Source organism: Lynx rufus, unplaced genomic scaffold, assembly GCF_022079265.1.
Source record: "Lynx rufus isolate CCGP_SWC_20201006 ecotype Redwood Valley unplaced genomic scaffold, mLynRuf1.p SCAF_25, whole genome shotgun sequence".
In the NCBI taxonomy this organism is placed as follows: Eukaryota; Metazoa; Chordata; class Mammalia; order Carnivora; family Felidae; genus Lynx; species Lynx rufus.
The window spans coordinates 5835174-5848934 of NW_025814840.1; the positions used below are offsets into that span (position 1 = coordinate 5835174).

General features: G+C 47.5%; 1 protein-coding gene across 1 annotated transcript in view; it reads right to left on the bottom strand.

Moving 5' to 3' along the window:
• Nucleotides 1–13761, bottom strand: part of PRKG1 (protein kinase cGMP-dependent 1) — a 1154193-nt gene that overhangs the window by 830926 nt on the left and 309506 nt on the right. The window lies entirely within an intron of this gene.

Sequence of the window (13761 nt, forward strand, 5' to 3'; positions counted from 1 at the left end):
CTTAAATCTGCCCTTCTACTTTCCCATGCATCCTCTTGTGTCTCCTCTGTTTTCGTGCATGGCCTCATGTTGAGCGAGGAGTATATGGAGCCCAGGCCCTCCGCATCTGTCCTGTGTGCACAGCCTCACACATGTACACGGACTTGCACACCTATGGGGATACGTGAGAACCTCTCAAGACGCACCGCTGATGTCTCATTCACTAGCCCTCCCTATTAAATTATTGGCAAAGTGCTATTCCGTTGCTTTTCCCGACAAGGACGACAACAGGCTAGCTGCAACCCTGACCTTCCCCTCCGTGAGCCACCCAGATCACTATTGTTTCTGACAACGCCCAGGGACATGTGGTTTTTCTGCTCTGCACCAAATCAAATCAGTCCTCTCTAGTAACTGAGTGCTGGTTTTCACAGCCGCTACGCCCTGGTAGAATTACCACAATGAAGTACTGGGCAGTGATGAGAACGGCCCCAGGCAAAAAGGGCCACACACTCCAGCTCTCACCCGGGGTTCGGTACCTTCCCTTAATAAACACTTCTCAAATGATCACATGCCTTTGGTCAATTGCCAAACTCTTAAAATAGCCATTTTGTCCATTGGGGGAGGGTTCTTTTCCCCGTTTATTATGATTTTTTAATGTTTATTTATTTTTGAGAGAGAGCGGGGGGGGGGGCAGAGACAGAGGGAGACACAGAATCCGAAGCAGGCTCCAGGCTCTGAGCTGTCAGCACAGAGCCCGATGTGGGGCTCAAACCCACGAACTGTGAGATCATGACCTGAGCTGCAGTCGGATGGTCAACCCACTGAGTCATCCAGGCGCCCCATCCCCCCTTTATTTTTAGGGAAAGAACTTGCCAGGCTCCTGGCACTACTATTCTGGAAGCCCCCACACCTTGTGCATAGCTTTATCAGGACTTGGTGAAGCCGTAAGTGGTATTAAAATTTAACTTTCCATGAAGCTAAACTTTTGCAGAAAAACAAGAAACCAGACTGGGAATAAGACTTAAAGAAAAAAGGTCCTTCAAAACGGTGTGCTTTTGAGGATTTTTGAGGTTGGCAAGGTCAGAGCTATTGGCACATTACCTCAGCTAAGAAGAATTTGCTGGAAGTTTGCAGGAGAGTAAGAAACAAGGGCCATGGTTTGAGCAGCTGCACAACAAGAACGTGTAGAGAATGGAACGCTAGTCGGGATGTGACAGGTGTCCCAGTTCCCAGAAAGCAGCTCTGACTCAAAATCAGCTTCAGAATTGATCTGCTCAAGGAAGCTGTTCATGGCCCCGCGCGCTCCGCGTTGTTCTGTCCCTGCTTTTTCTGTGCTCTGTCCATGAACTAACAATGTTGTTCACATCTGTTCTATTTCCTGGATTACATGACCTCACGACGAGCGCTGGCTCATGGTCTCTTCGCTGTTTTCTTTGTTAAAAAAAATTTTTGTAGTTTATTTACTTTTTTTTTTTTTTTTTTTTTTAGAGAGAACAAGTGAGCATGAGCAGGGGAGGGGCAGAGAGAGAAAGAGAGAGAGAATCCCAAGCAGTTTCTGCACTGTCAGCACAGAGCCTGACACGGGGCTTGAACTCACGAACCGTGAGACCGTGACCTGAAAAGAGTTGGACACTTAACCGATGGAGCCACCCGGGTGCCCCCTATTTTTGGTTTGATGTCCCCCCTCTCATTCTTTCCCACCTGGTGTTTGTGACATTCTTCATGTCTGACCTCCGAGTTTTATAGGACTGTTCCTTAAGACACACTGTGCGTATTAACCAACTGGGAATCCTGGTAAAATGAAGAGTTTGATTCAGAAAGTCTGCGGCGGGGCTGGGGAGTCCCCTCGGTGGTGCCTGCGTTACTGGTACAGGGAGGCGACTTTCACTACTAGCGAGGCTCTAGGCGGCACTTGGAACAGTTCCAGCTGCTGGGTCTGGAGAAATTTCCCAAGGAAAACACCATCAGCTCGCCTCACATGGTGCAATATAGCTTCTCGTTGTCTGTCTGTCTGTCTCTGCTGTACGTTTTCACTTTGGAGCTAGATTTCTGGCAAAAACAATTATAGATCTTCAAATTAACTCATTCCTGGAGATGACAGCTGTGGGGAAACAAATGGGCAGCAGAATTCTGAACTGCAAAGGACCTGACCACGCAGGAAATAGAATCGTAGGAGCAGAGATTCTCAGTGGCGTTTGGAAACATTCACCGAACAGACAAACCTTGAGATGAGGCAGGACAGGAAGAAATGGAAGGTCAGAAAAGCAAAAGTCAAAGAGAAATGTTGAGGGAAAGGACTCATCGCTTGCCCTCCTTCCTCCTGAGCCCCCTTTCGCTAAGTCCAGTTAGGTGCACATCGCCTGTGTTTTCATACCTGTACGGAAGGAGAATCTTGAGAACAAAACCCATCTCCTCCACAGCAGAGGGTGACGCTGAGGGTCAGCATGCACCCAGAATCTTCTTTTTCCACATCTTTTTTGTCTTTTAGGCTTGGAAATGGATTCAGAGTATTCGATGCCTGCTTTGTCTGTTTAATCGGAGGTTGGGTCCTTAACAGTTTTAAGCCAATTATACGGAGTGCCCTGTATTCACCGTTCAGTACCTACTCACTGTATAACAGCTCTGTGCCTAGCCATCTGTTTGTATCTATAACCGCAGTTTATAAAACACTTTGGTCTTTTTTTTTTTTTTTTAATATAACTTATTGTCAAGTCAGCTAACATACAGCCTACACGGTGCACTCTTCGGTTTGGGGGTAGATTCCCGTGATTCATGGCTTCCTTCTATACAACACCCAGTGCTCATCCCAGCAAGTGCCCTCCTCAATGCCCATCCCCCATTTTGCCCTCTCCCCGCCGCCCCCCCATCAACCCTTAGTTCATTCTCTGTATTTAAGAGTCTCTTACGGTTTACCTCCCTCCCTCTCTGTTTGTAACTATCTTTTCCCCTTCCCTTCCCCCATGGTCTTAAGTTTCTCAAGATCCACATATGAGTGAAAACAGGATATCTGTCTTTCTGTGACTTATTTCCCTTAGCACGATACCCTCCAGTTCCGTCCGCGCTGCCACAAGTGGCAGGATCTCATTCTTTCTCCTTGCCAAGTCGCTTTCATCTTTCAGCTAACTTACTGAAGGACAGTCATGATGGGCCCAACAGCGTATGGACCACTGCATACAGCAAGAACTCTTTCTTTCTCATCTCTGTGTCCCTGGTGTCAGTGCAGGGCTTGGCTACACACCCAACTGTACCCCAGTGTGTGTGTGAGTCCTCTGGGCCTTTTCTACAAAGCAAAGAGCCTACACAAGACAGTCCCTAAGATGCCACCCCATTACATTTAAAATGCAGATTCAGATGCCCTTGTGGAAGCAGAGACTTAAGAGGTGAGCGGAGAGGTGGGGCCCAGACACTCTTCCCAGATAACTTTTTCATCCCCAGGTGCTTGGTTTCCCAATTTAAAGAGAACAAGGGGCACCTGGGGGGGCTCAGTCTGTTAAGCGGCTGACTCTTGATCTCGGTTCAGGTCACGATCTCACGGTTCATGAGTTCAAGCCCCGTGTCAGGCTCGGCACTGACCTCACAGAGCCTACTTGGGATTCTCTCTCCCTCTCCCTCTCTCTCTCTCCTTCAAAAATACATAAGTAAACATTTAAGGAAATTAAACAAAGAGAACAAGAAACAGGGCAGGGGCATGTCCTCACTCAGTAATTCACCTGTAATTTTTTGACTGAACGGGAACAATGCTTTCATGATGCTTCTACGCAAATCGACACTTAACGAAGATAAATCAATGCTTCACAAAATACATCAAGATAACTTCAGACGATGATAAGGACCGAGGAGAAAACAAAAAGTCCCATGTTGGGGGGGGGGGACGTAAAAAACTAAAATGCAGACTCATCTTGAAGATTTAAAGACAAGTGAGAATCACCTAGTTAAGGACCACAACCCTATGCAGGCAGCTCAGGTGTCATTTTCTGCTCACCTGTGGCAGCAGGACACAAAGGGTGTTTGCACCACCGATGAGCATTTGCTCTAAAACCTCAAAGCCGGTAACATATACCCGGTCCCCGTCCCGGGATCGGCAGGCATAAGGCTGGCGTGTTTTCTTTGGAACCCAGAAACCATTTGGAGTCGTGCCGGGCCTGGAAGAAGCTGATGGGAGCCAAGCCCTGGTTCTGATCACCTCCAGCTGCCTCCCAGCCGGCCGCGTCCCTCCAGACTGTGATGAGCCCCACGCCAGGCCCGCCTGCTGTGGCTTCCGAAAGGGGCGGAGGCTGATTAGGAAATCAGCCTTCCAGCTAGCCCCTGAGAGCACTGTTGCCTGACCACGCTTATCAGTTTATACAAGGACAGAAGGCCTCTCCCTCCCTGTCCCCTGGATTGACTACGAGACAAGATTAATCTCATTCGGATACACGCGAAGGTACGAGAGAGCACAGCTGTACATTTAAGGGGACAATGGTGGTCACGTGGGAGATCAACGCCGATCACAGAGCATGTAGGAGTTCTGCCTCACAACGGGAACAATTTAACAGCCTCTGAGGGTAACAAGGAATATTTGTAACAGGCTGGATTTCAGAATATCCCTGAAGAGATTATGATAAAGGTCCAAGTAAAATGATACATGAACTTTGAGAGGATGATCACGAATCTGACATAGTCCTAAAAGTTAAAAATGTAAGGAAACCACATCTGCGACATCATCTTTCCTAAATTACAAGCATGATAGCATCCAACAAAATATCTGATGCTTAACAGGTGCCAGGACAAATGTCTGAGGAAGGAAGGAGAGAAGGGAGGAGAGAAGGAAGGCAGGAAGGAAGGGAAGGGAGGAAGGAAGGGGGGAAGGGAGGAAGGAAGGGAGGTGGGAAAGAAGGACAGAAGGAAGGAGGGGGGAAGGAGGGGAGGAAGGAAGGAGGGGAGGAAGGAAGGAGGGGAGGAAGGAGGGGAGGAAGGAAGGAGAGAGGGGAGGAAGGAAAGAAAGAAGGAAGGAGGGAGTAGGGAAGAAGGAAGGAATGAGGAGGGGAAGAAGGAGAGAAGGAAGGAGGGGAGAAGGAAGGAAGAAAGGGAGGAAGAAAGGGAGAAGAGAGGGAAAGAAGGAGGGGAGGAAGAAAGGGAGGGAGAAGTGCATTCTGTTCAAAAATTTTAAAATACAGTTAGAATAAAAAGAAATAAGCCAGAAAAATCATCTTAAAAATTCATATGCACATTCCTTACAGTAATCTGTGTTTGAATAGTCCTAGAACACAACAGCAGGGAAAAAAAGTCTCTCTGAGGTATCTGGAGACAGAATGATTTCTTGACTTTGCTAGACACATCCGTTTGCCACTGTGACTCATCTAATGTATAAAAACAACAACCAAAACCCCCCAATATGGTGGCATGTTAAAGCACCCTTAAAATCAGAACACATTCAGATAGATCTGCTTAGAGAAAAATGTGGGTCATCCATCACTTGTTAATGGCCACAGGATCGTGTAAGAGGGCCTGTTTAAATGTGCAACATTTATTCCTACCTCAAAGCTTGTAGAAGTTGACAATCAGTGCCTGAGGAGCAGCGGGCTGGAAACATAATAGCCTCATGGATCTGATGGACGCTGCCCTCCAAAGCGGTCTTGACAGGTTAGTTCTTTCTCAGCAGCCGTTGAGAATATATTTTTTTAATTTTTTTAATGTTTATTTTTGAGACAGAGAGAGACAGAGCGCAAGCAGGAGAGGGGCAGAGAGAGAGACCCAGAATCCGAAGCGGGCTCCAGGCTCCGAGCCGTCAGCACGTAGCCCCATGAGGGGCTCGAACTCACGAACCACGAGATCATGACCTGAGCTGAAGTCGCACGTTTAACTGACTGAGCTCCCTGGGCACCCCAAAATCATTTTAACATAGGTAAATGTTAAGATTAAATGCCATAGCTGCCTCTACTATTTTAAAAGCTAAGAAATTCTTGAAAGAAATTTTTCTTTCATTTCTTCTTGGGGAGCTATCAGAAAGGTATGGTCTTAGAAAGACCTATTATGCATAAATAAGATAAAAACTATAAGATACGTGTAGGAAAGTATAACATGGACATATCCATGTATCTATATGTGCGCATTCAGAAAGAAAATGAACGACACTCTAGGATGATCAAAAGAGAACCGAATTCACCTGTGCTGTGGATCTAGTTCTGTGACCTCAGGTGGACGCTTTGCCCCTCTGGGCCACCCACAAGGCCACTCCTCAAGGCCAAAATAAAGAGCAGGCTGGCTATTTTCCAACCAAGGTTCCTTCCAGCAAGAAAATGCCATCGTCTCAAATATCTGCAATTTGATATTTCAAAGCAGGTACCACAACGATACCAAAAGCAGCAGAAGAAGCCTTTGCAATATTTTTGGAAAGCAAAGGCCGAAGACAACTGAGGCATGGGAATATCGGAGATGACACAGCTCCAAATGTGGCAAACGTAATATGGTACTATAATTCAATACGATGCCCGTACTTCAATTTAGGCCCTATTTTTACCTTGAGTGAACTGCTGTTGATTTATTTCTTGAATCTGCTTTTGACCAACATACTATAAATCAAAAATAATTACAGGCTATTAAATGTTCCGGTGGCCTCTGTGAACTATGTCCGAAAATATCCTTCTTAACCTTCCAGAGAAATCCTCAGGAGAACCGGAATAGCAGGGCGCTTATTACCGCTCTAGTCATTATAATCTATATGCGGCTTTATTTACATTATTCATCATTGCTAATCCTTATTGCATCCAGGTATACTAGTAGGCCGAGACTGTGAAAAGGAATATTTTCTCAAAAATTAAAGGATAAATTCAGTCTGTTCGAATTACTTAAGTAGATGAGACCCACTGGGGATCTTCATGGTGAACAGAAGGTTTTGTGGGAAGAAATCTGGAGATAAAAATCATCAGAATGAACCAGAAATAGGAAAAAGGAGATGGGATGGATGCCAATTTATAGAAAAGGGCAGAACAGAGAAGACAGAGAGATCTGAAAAGAGCACATATCTCCTGTTGAACACTACCAGAAAAAAAATGGTAGATTTTTTTAAAAAAAGAGACAATCGAAAGAGGAAGAGTAGAATTTACACTCTCAATCTGAACCCCCGGGGTTGTTATTATAATACAGAATTGCACCCTTGTAACAGCACAGCCTCGAGAGTGGGACACGCCCCGTGTCAGGGTCAGGAAGAGGGTCTCGGCCCATCACAGCGGGTCACTTTGGAGAATCTCTTCTTCACGTGGAAAGAAACAAGACACTACTGCCTGCATCTGACAAGGGAACAGCTCTCCTTGGGTCACGGTGGGAACTGCTTTCTTCTGCGGGATCCTCGGTTCATTCACTCGGCAAGACAATGTTGTTCAGCCACTATGCCCAAGGAACGGGTGCATTGGGGTGTTTAGAGTTAGCTTCCAGAATCCTCTATCAGCAACAAAACCCAGTTTCGACAGAAATGAGGTATTTGTATGCTCTGGAAAACGTTTTCACTTTCCCAACCCTTCCCATCACACCGCAGGCACTGCCTGGGTGATTCCTTCCCACGGGTCCCGGGCCGGCCCAGAGCTGTGAGCAGAGAACGGCAACATGACATGATACCCCCACTAGGTGGCAGCAGCCGGCGTGCGGGTGGCCCCTCCCGCCCAGGGTCACCAGGGGTTTCAAAGGCAATCTGAAAAGATCAGGGCAGGGAATTTCAGCAGCAGAGTCCTAGGTGACTAGAAATGACCAGATGCAAGATGAAAAAGAGACAGAAGGGTCTAGGAGCGGGAGACTGGCAGTGCGTACCGTGCTGCTGGGGCTGCCGAGGCCGAGCAGAGTCTGTGAAGAGCCCCCCAGGTCTGGCCAAAGAGACTCCGCCCTTGTGAGAGGCGCTGTCTCCCGCCTGGAGCTTGCTCAGGAGGACTTGTCTGGGACGCTCGGGAGCACAGCACACGGGGCCACTGCTGGCCTGTGGAAGCCTGTGAAGGCAGATGCTGGAACAACGCCCCTCACGCCCCTGCCGTGCTACCCGTGCTGCTGGATGGGGGGGATCCCCTTCCCGTAGCTTCCCACAGACTCTCCTTCCTTAGAGGAACCTCCCGCTGCAACCTGTTCTTAACGACGGAGACCAACGGACCTCTTTCCAAACCAGACCGCTTTCACGCGTGAAATCTGTGCTGTTAAGAATTCCACCCGAACGTCAAGTACAACCCAGGCTGTTAGGGCACACGAAGGTGTGTGGCCATCCAGTTCCTAACCATCTCCTCCGGGAGAACTCATCCAGCCTTCATAGCCCTGGTGGGGAGGGGAACTAAACCTGACTCTCTTCCCTCTCGTCCTTCTCGGAGGACCTGGCACAGAGTTGGCAAACGAGAAATGTGCAGACTGGATCCCTAATGGTGCCTGATGGTGTGCTGGCCCACGCAGGGGATGTTCAGTCCAGTCCACAAACTGTGACTTCACGGAGGAGGAGAACCCCGAGTGCAAGAGGTTAAGTAACCACGGAGCAGTAAATGGCAGACCCTGGCGAGAACTCAGCTCCGGACTCCTCCTCACAAGCGTTCTTCAACATCGGCTCTTCAAATGGGGAGGCTCACACAGATAGGTGATGCCATCCAAGCCAACGGCCCAAGACCTCTGCCGCGTGGAAGTCAAGGATTTAAAGGGAGGGTAGCACGGCCAAGCATCCACCCAGGAGGAGACATTAGACTAGGGCTCTGAGCAGGGGCACAGGAGCAAATGCTGGCAGGGGACAGGCAGGCAACAGAAATGGGGAAAGTGGCTGGCCGGGCCAGGGTGACCTCTCTCCTTGGCTGCAACCGCTAACACCCGGCTAATAGTATGGTCCTGGCGTCATTTATGCAACGAAGAACTAAAACTAAAGGTTTTATGGGACAGGTCCCCATGTTTGCAGGCATAAGAAAAGTCGTGAAATCCTGTGTAAGCCAAATCAAGATATCTGTGAGCCATCTTTGACCCACAGGGGGTGGCCAGCTCCTAGACTGCACTCTGAATGTGCTGATTTCACTGGTTTGGGGGTATGGCCTGGGCCACGAGACGTTTGCAAGTTCCCCAGGTGATCTGCGGTGCAAAGCTGAGCTTTACAATTCAAAGTAGGGTCACTGGGGGCAGCTGGCTGCCTCAGCCGGGTAAGCGTCTGACTTCGGCTCAGGTCACGATCTCTCCGTTCGTGAGTTCGAGCCCCACGTCAGGCTCTGCCCTGACAGCTCAGAGCCTGGTTCAGATCGTCTGTCCCCTTCTCTCTCTGCCTCTCTCTCCCCCTCTCTCAAAAGTAACAAAAGATTTAAAAATAACAAAATATGGTCATCGTTAGCACGGGCATCAACTGGGAAGCAGAAATGCCAAATCTGGAGTCCCACCAGATTCTGGTGAATCTACGAGACTCCACCGAAATCAAAATCTGCCTTTGAAGCAGACCCCCCAGGTGGTTTGAGCAATCCTGATCAAGAGGAAGTGTTCAGGCCTTGCTAATCATTCTGCTGGTTTTCACTTGGCCATCAACCAAACCCCACGGACGCCAGACTTAAACGCTGCTACTCCCTCCGCTCCACAATCCTGCCCACCCTCCAGACATGGCCCCATCCCAGGAAGGTAGATGAGCCTCCACGTTTTCTTTTGTTCTGCTGTGCTTTTTGCTTTCTTACAGTTCTGCTCTTGCATCTGGGTATGAAGAAGAAATAAGCGTATCTCAGAAGCTGGTGTGTCAAAGCACTCGTTCTCCTTTGGTGACGCACCGTCTTCATTAGGCTGCCACGGTAAACATATCTTGCCCCAGGGATCCCACGAGAAGATGGCTGGCCAAAAAATAATATTATCGGCCCTCTCTCCGAACAAGAACCCGATTACTCTTGAACCTAACCTTCGGCTTCTTTTATTCCACACCACTGATTTTATCATACATCTTTTTACCCGTCAGATGTCTCTGGCGTAAATGTCACCGCACGGTCCCTTCCCTGACATGGTCTCTAAGTTTTAAAAATTTCTCCACGAGGCAGCAGAGAGAACTTACTGTTCCTTTGTCATCCGACAGTCCCAACTTCATTAAAAGCTCTTAGAACGTGCTGGTTCCCCTCAAGGGAAACCTCATCTCCATCTATCTGTTCCTCCCAAGAAAAAATTGGTTAGCCCAATCCCATACAGGCGGTCAATAAACGTTGAAATACAATAATAATAATGACCTGAAAGCTTCATGTTCTTCCTTAGCCCTTGCAGGTTGCCATGGTTACCACTAAAATCTTGTTTTGTTTCACTGGTCCTTCAATTCTTTTACATAAGATTCCTCGGGGTTTACTGCTCACCTTCTCCCTGTCCCTTTACTTGCTGGAGGATCAGTCACTGTCACTGAGAGAACACACCTTTCCTAGATACCTGGGACTATTTCCATTTAAAATGAAGTACATTATTTCTCGTGAAACCTAAAGAAGCGAATCACATGAACGCGTTTAAAGCACAGAAATAGGAGAATACTGTGATAAAAATCACAATACTTTACTTTTCCAATTGGGTCACGTTGCGAAAGTACGTGAAAAAAATAAAATTTTTATAACTAAGCAGCTGTGGTTTCCTGTTAGAATAAAAAAAATACGTCTTTTTTTTTTTTTTTAATCAGAAATACTTATGTAAGACACAGCTGAGTCCTAAAAAAGGTTACTCTCACCCCGGAACAATCCAAGGCAACCCTTGCTGTAGGTAGAGCATCTCCGTGACCTCTGTGCGTTTCCCATGCTGTATGCCTGAAAACCTTCCCTTGGATTGTGACTCTGGGGTAAACCAACCTTGAGGTTGGGCTCCCACCTCCTGCTCCCCCAGATAACCCACTGGTGCCCCCTAGAGTAGTCACCGCACCAGTAACTCTGTCCGCCAGCTTCAAAAGCCCTCCACTCCAGTCTTCCAAGGCTACAGGTTGGTGACACAGCTGAAGACGGTAACTCCACGTTACAATATTTCTTGGTGCTTTCAACACCCCCCGTCAGCCAGCGTGCAGCAATCATATCCACTATTTTCTCGCCCGTTCTCGGCACCAGACCAGCCAGACACAGGGCTGACTGACTTAGATCTCCTCTTCGCTAATTCCGTTTTGTAACTTAACATTTATCAGCTGGTGGGGCTTCCAAGGACTGGATACGGCGTCTGAATTTCGGTCCTTCTGTGACAGGCAACCAGTGCCTACTCGCTTCTGGTCTCGTGTTGAGAGGGCTTGGCTGCCTGGCTGCGATGAATATTCTCTCCACTCTCTACAAGTGAAATTAGGCCAAATCGCTGACAGTTGGCCATCCTGACCTATGAAAATGACAGTACCACACGATTCAGCCTAAGAGTTGGGGAAGAGAAGGGAAGAAGGTGTTCCCTGTACGGTTTTGGCATATCTACAACTCCTGAGTTACCATTTTACACAAAATTACAGACTCTCAAAGGCTCTGTTAAAAAAAAAAATGGAAGAGCTATCAGATTCTTGCTGAGGTACACTAAATTATTCAGAGGCAGGTGGATGAATCATGAGTGAATTAACTGTGCCCCTCCTGTTCTTCTAATTCACAGTTTCTGGAAGGCCAGCATAAGGAAAGCATAAAGGATTCACACCATGACCACAGACTCCTAGGGCCGGTAAGGGGGCAAGGAAGACGGAACGTGAACCCAGGTGCTTTCCTTTGGGGGAGGGAGGCTAATGTCAAGTATATGTTTCTCACAGGGCTTTGCTATGTTTTTAATCCAAGACTGGGTGAGGATTCATTTTAAAGGAAGATAAAAAAAAATCAATGGCTAATATTTTCCAAGTCTCTTCCAACTAAGACATATTGGATACTATATTTGGGGCCGTATACACTGGTACAGCTTTAGTTTTCATGACCATCAGGAGGGCACTAAATAGAAATATAATTTGACCAAACGGAAGGAGAGGCATCAGTCTGAGACAACCACGCACCAGAAATGACATGGGGGAGAATGAGGAAACAATGGAATATGAGCTGTGTCCGTCTCAATAACTCTCATGTGATAACGATGTATAGAAGACTCAGTCCTCTCATGGTTTGTAATTCGTCGCTTTATTGACCCCCTACAATTCTCTGGTTGGCTTTACCTTTTTATGGTATTAATTAAAGCAGTGGCGGGTTTTACCCATAAATTCCTGGTGACTAATCTTCTCTTGCGTCTTCTCCAAAGCAGCAGGATATTTCACATTGCCTCTAGCAAGTTTTGTGTCCTGCCAGTTCAATTTGATTATATATATATATATATATATATATAGAGAGAGAGAGAGAGAGAGAGAGAGAGAGGGAGAGAGAGAGAGAGAGAGAAAGTGGGAGAGGGGCAGAGAGAGGGGGAGAGAGAATCCCAAGCAGGATCTATGCCCCGAATGGAGCCCAATGCAGGGCTCGATCCCATGACCCTGGGATCATGAACTGAGCCCAAAGCAAGAGTCAGAAGCTCAGCAGACTGAGCCCCCCGGAGCTCCTGCTCCTCAACTTTAAAACAAAGGGCTGAATGATACGATGAACCTTCTGGGTCTTTCCAGTGAAAAGACGGCAGGAATCCGAGGTTCAGGTGAGAAGCTTTTACGAGCGACCCTGTGCAAAAGCACTGCGATAAAATACTGTGGGTTAACCATTTCCCAAAGGTGGAAAAAGGGACACTTGGGAACATGTCAGAGGATTTTAGGTGGAACATGAACAAAAATTTTTTTCAGTAACTATGTATTTATTTTTGTAAACTTTTTTTTTTATTTTTAAGTTTATTTATTTTGAGAGAGAAAAAGCACGAATGGGGGAGGGGCAGAGAGAGAGGGAGAGAGAGAATCCTAAGCGGGCTCCGTGCTGTCAACACAGAGCCCGATGCGGGGCTCATGCCCACGAAACTGAGATCGTGACCTGAGCCGAAACCAAGAGTCGGACACTCAACCGACTGAGCCACCCGGGCGCCCCTGCATTTCTTCTTTAAACTTCCCTTTACGGCAACTGGTATTGGTTTTCTGTTGGTGACAGAAATACGCTTATTTAAACAAATTAGGGTTAAAAGTAAAGCTATGTTAAGAAAAAGTACTAAGTAAATACTGGTACATAATTGAAGAAGGTGGCGGTGAGTGACCAAGGTCTAGAAACAGTGCGGCGCGACTCTCCACGGCAACGCTGGAGTTAAATTTACTAGTTCCTTGCAAGTGACATTATCTTTGAAACTCTGAAAAACAGATCTATCTTTTCAGAACTTACTAGCAGTGTGTCTTTATGAAATGTTTGTCGTCGGAAGCCTGAGTTCTGAGAGCGGGATCCTTTCTCAAAGCCAATCTGAATTCTCAGGAGTTCCGACCTTCTTCAAAGCCACGGACAAAGTACCGGTAAGGACAGAGACCCGTAGGTCATGGCCAGAAAGTGCACCAAATTGCCAGGAGCCTTTGTAGCTTCAGAAGAGCCATCTGTCCCCCGCCTTCTTACACCCGCACAGACTCTCGGGAGCCTGCATCTGTCTGGCCCTCTACCAAGCTCTCCACAAGCATTAGCTCATGCTTCCTCTTTTTTTTTTTTTTTTTAACGTTTATTTATTTTTGAGACAGAGAGAGACAGAGCATGAACGGGGGAGGGTCAGAGAGAGAGGGAGACACAGAACCTGAAACGGGCTCCAGGCTCTGAGCTGTCAGCCCAGAGCCCGACGCGGGGCTCGAACTCACGGACCGCGAGATCGTGACCTGAGCCGGAGTCGGACGCTTAACCGACTGAGCCACCCAGGCGCCCCAGCTCATGCTTCCTTTTAACAATCCTGTAGCGTAGCTGCCTCCCACCCTGGTTTACATAG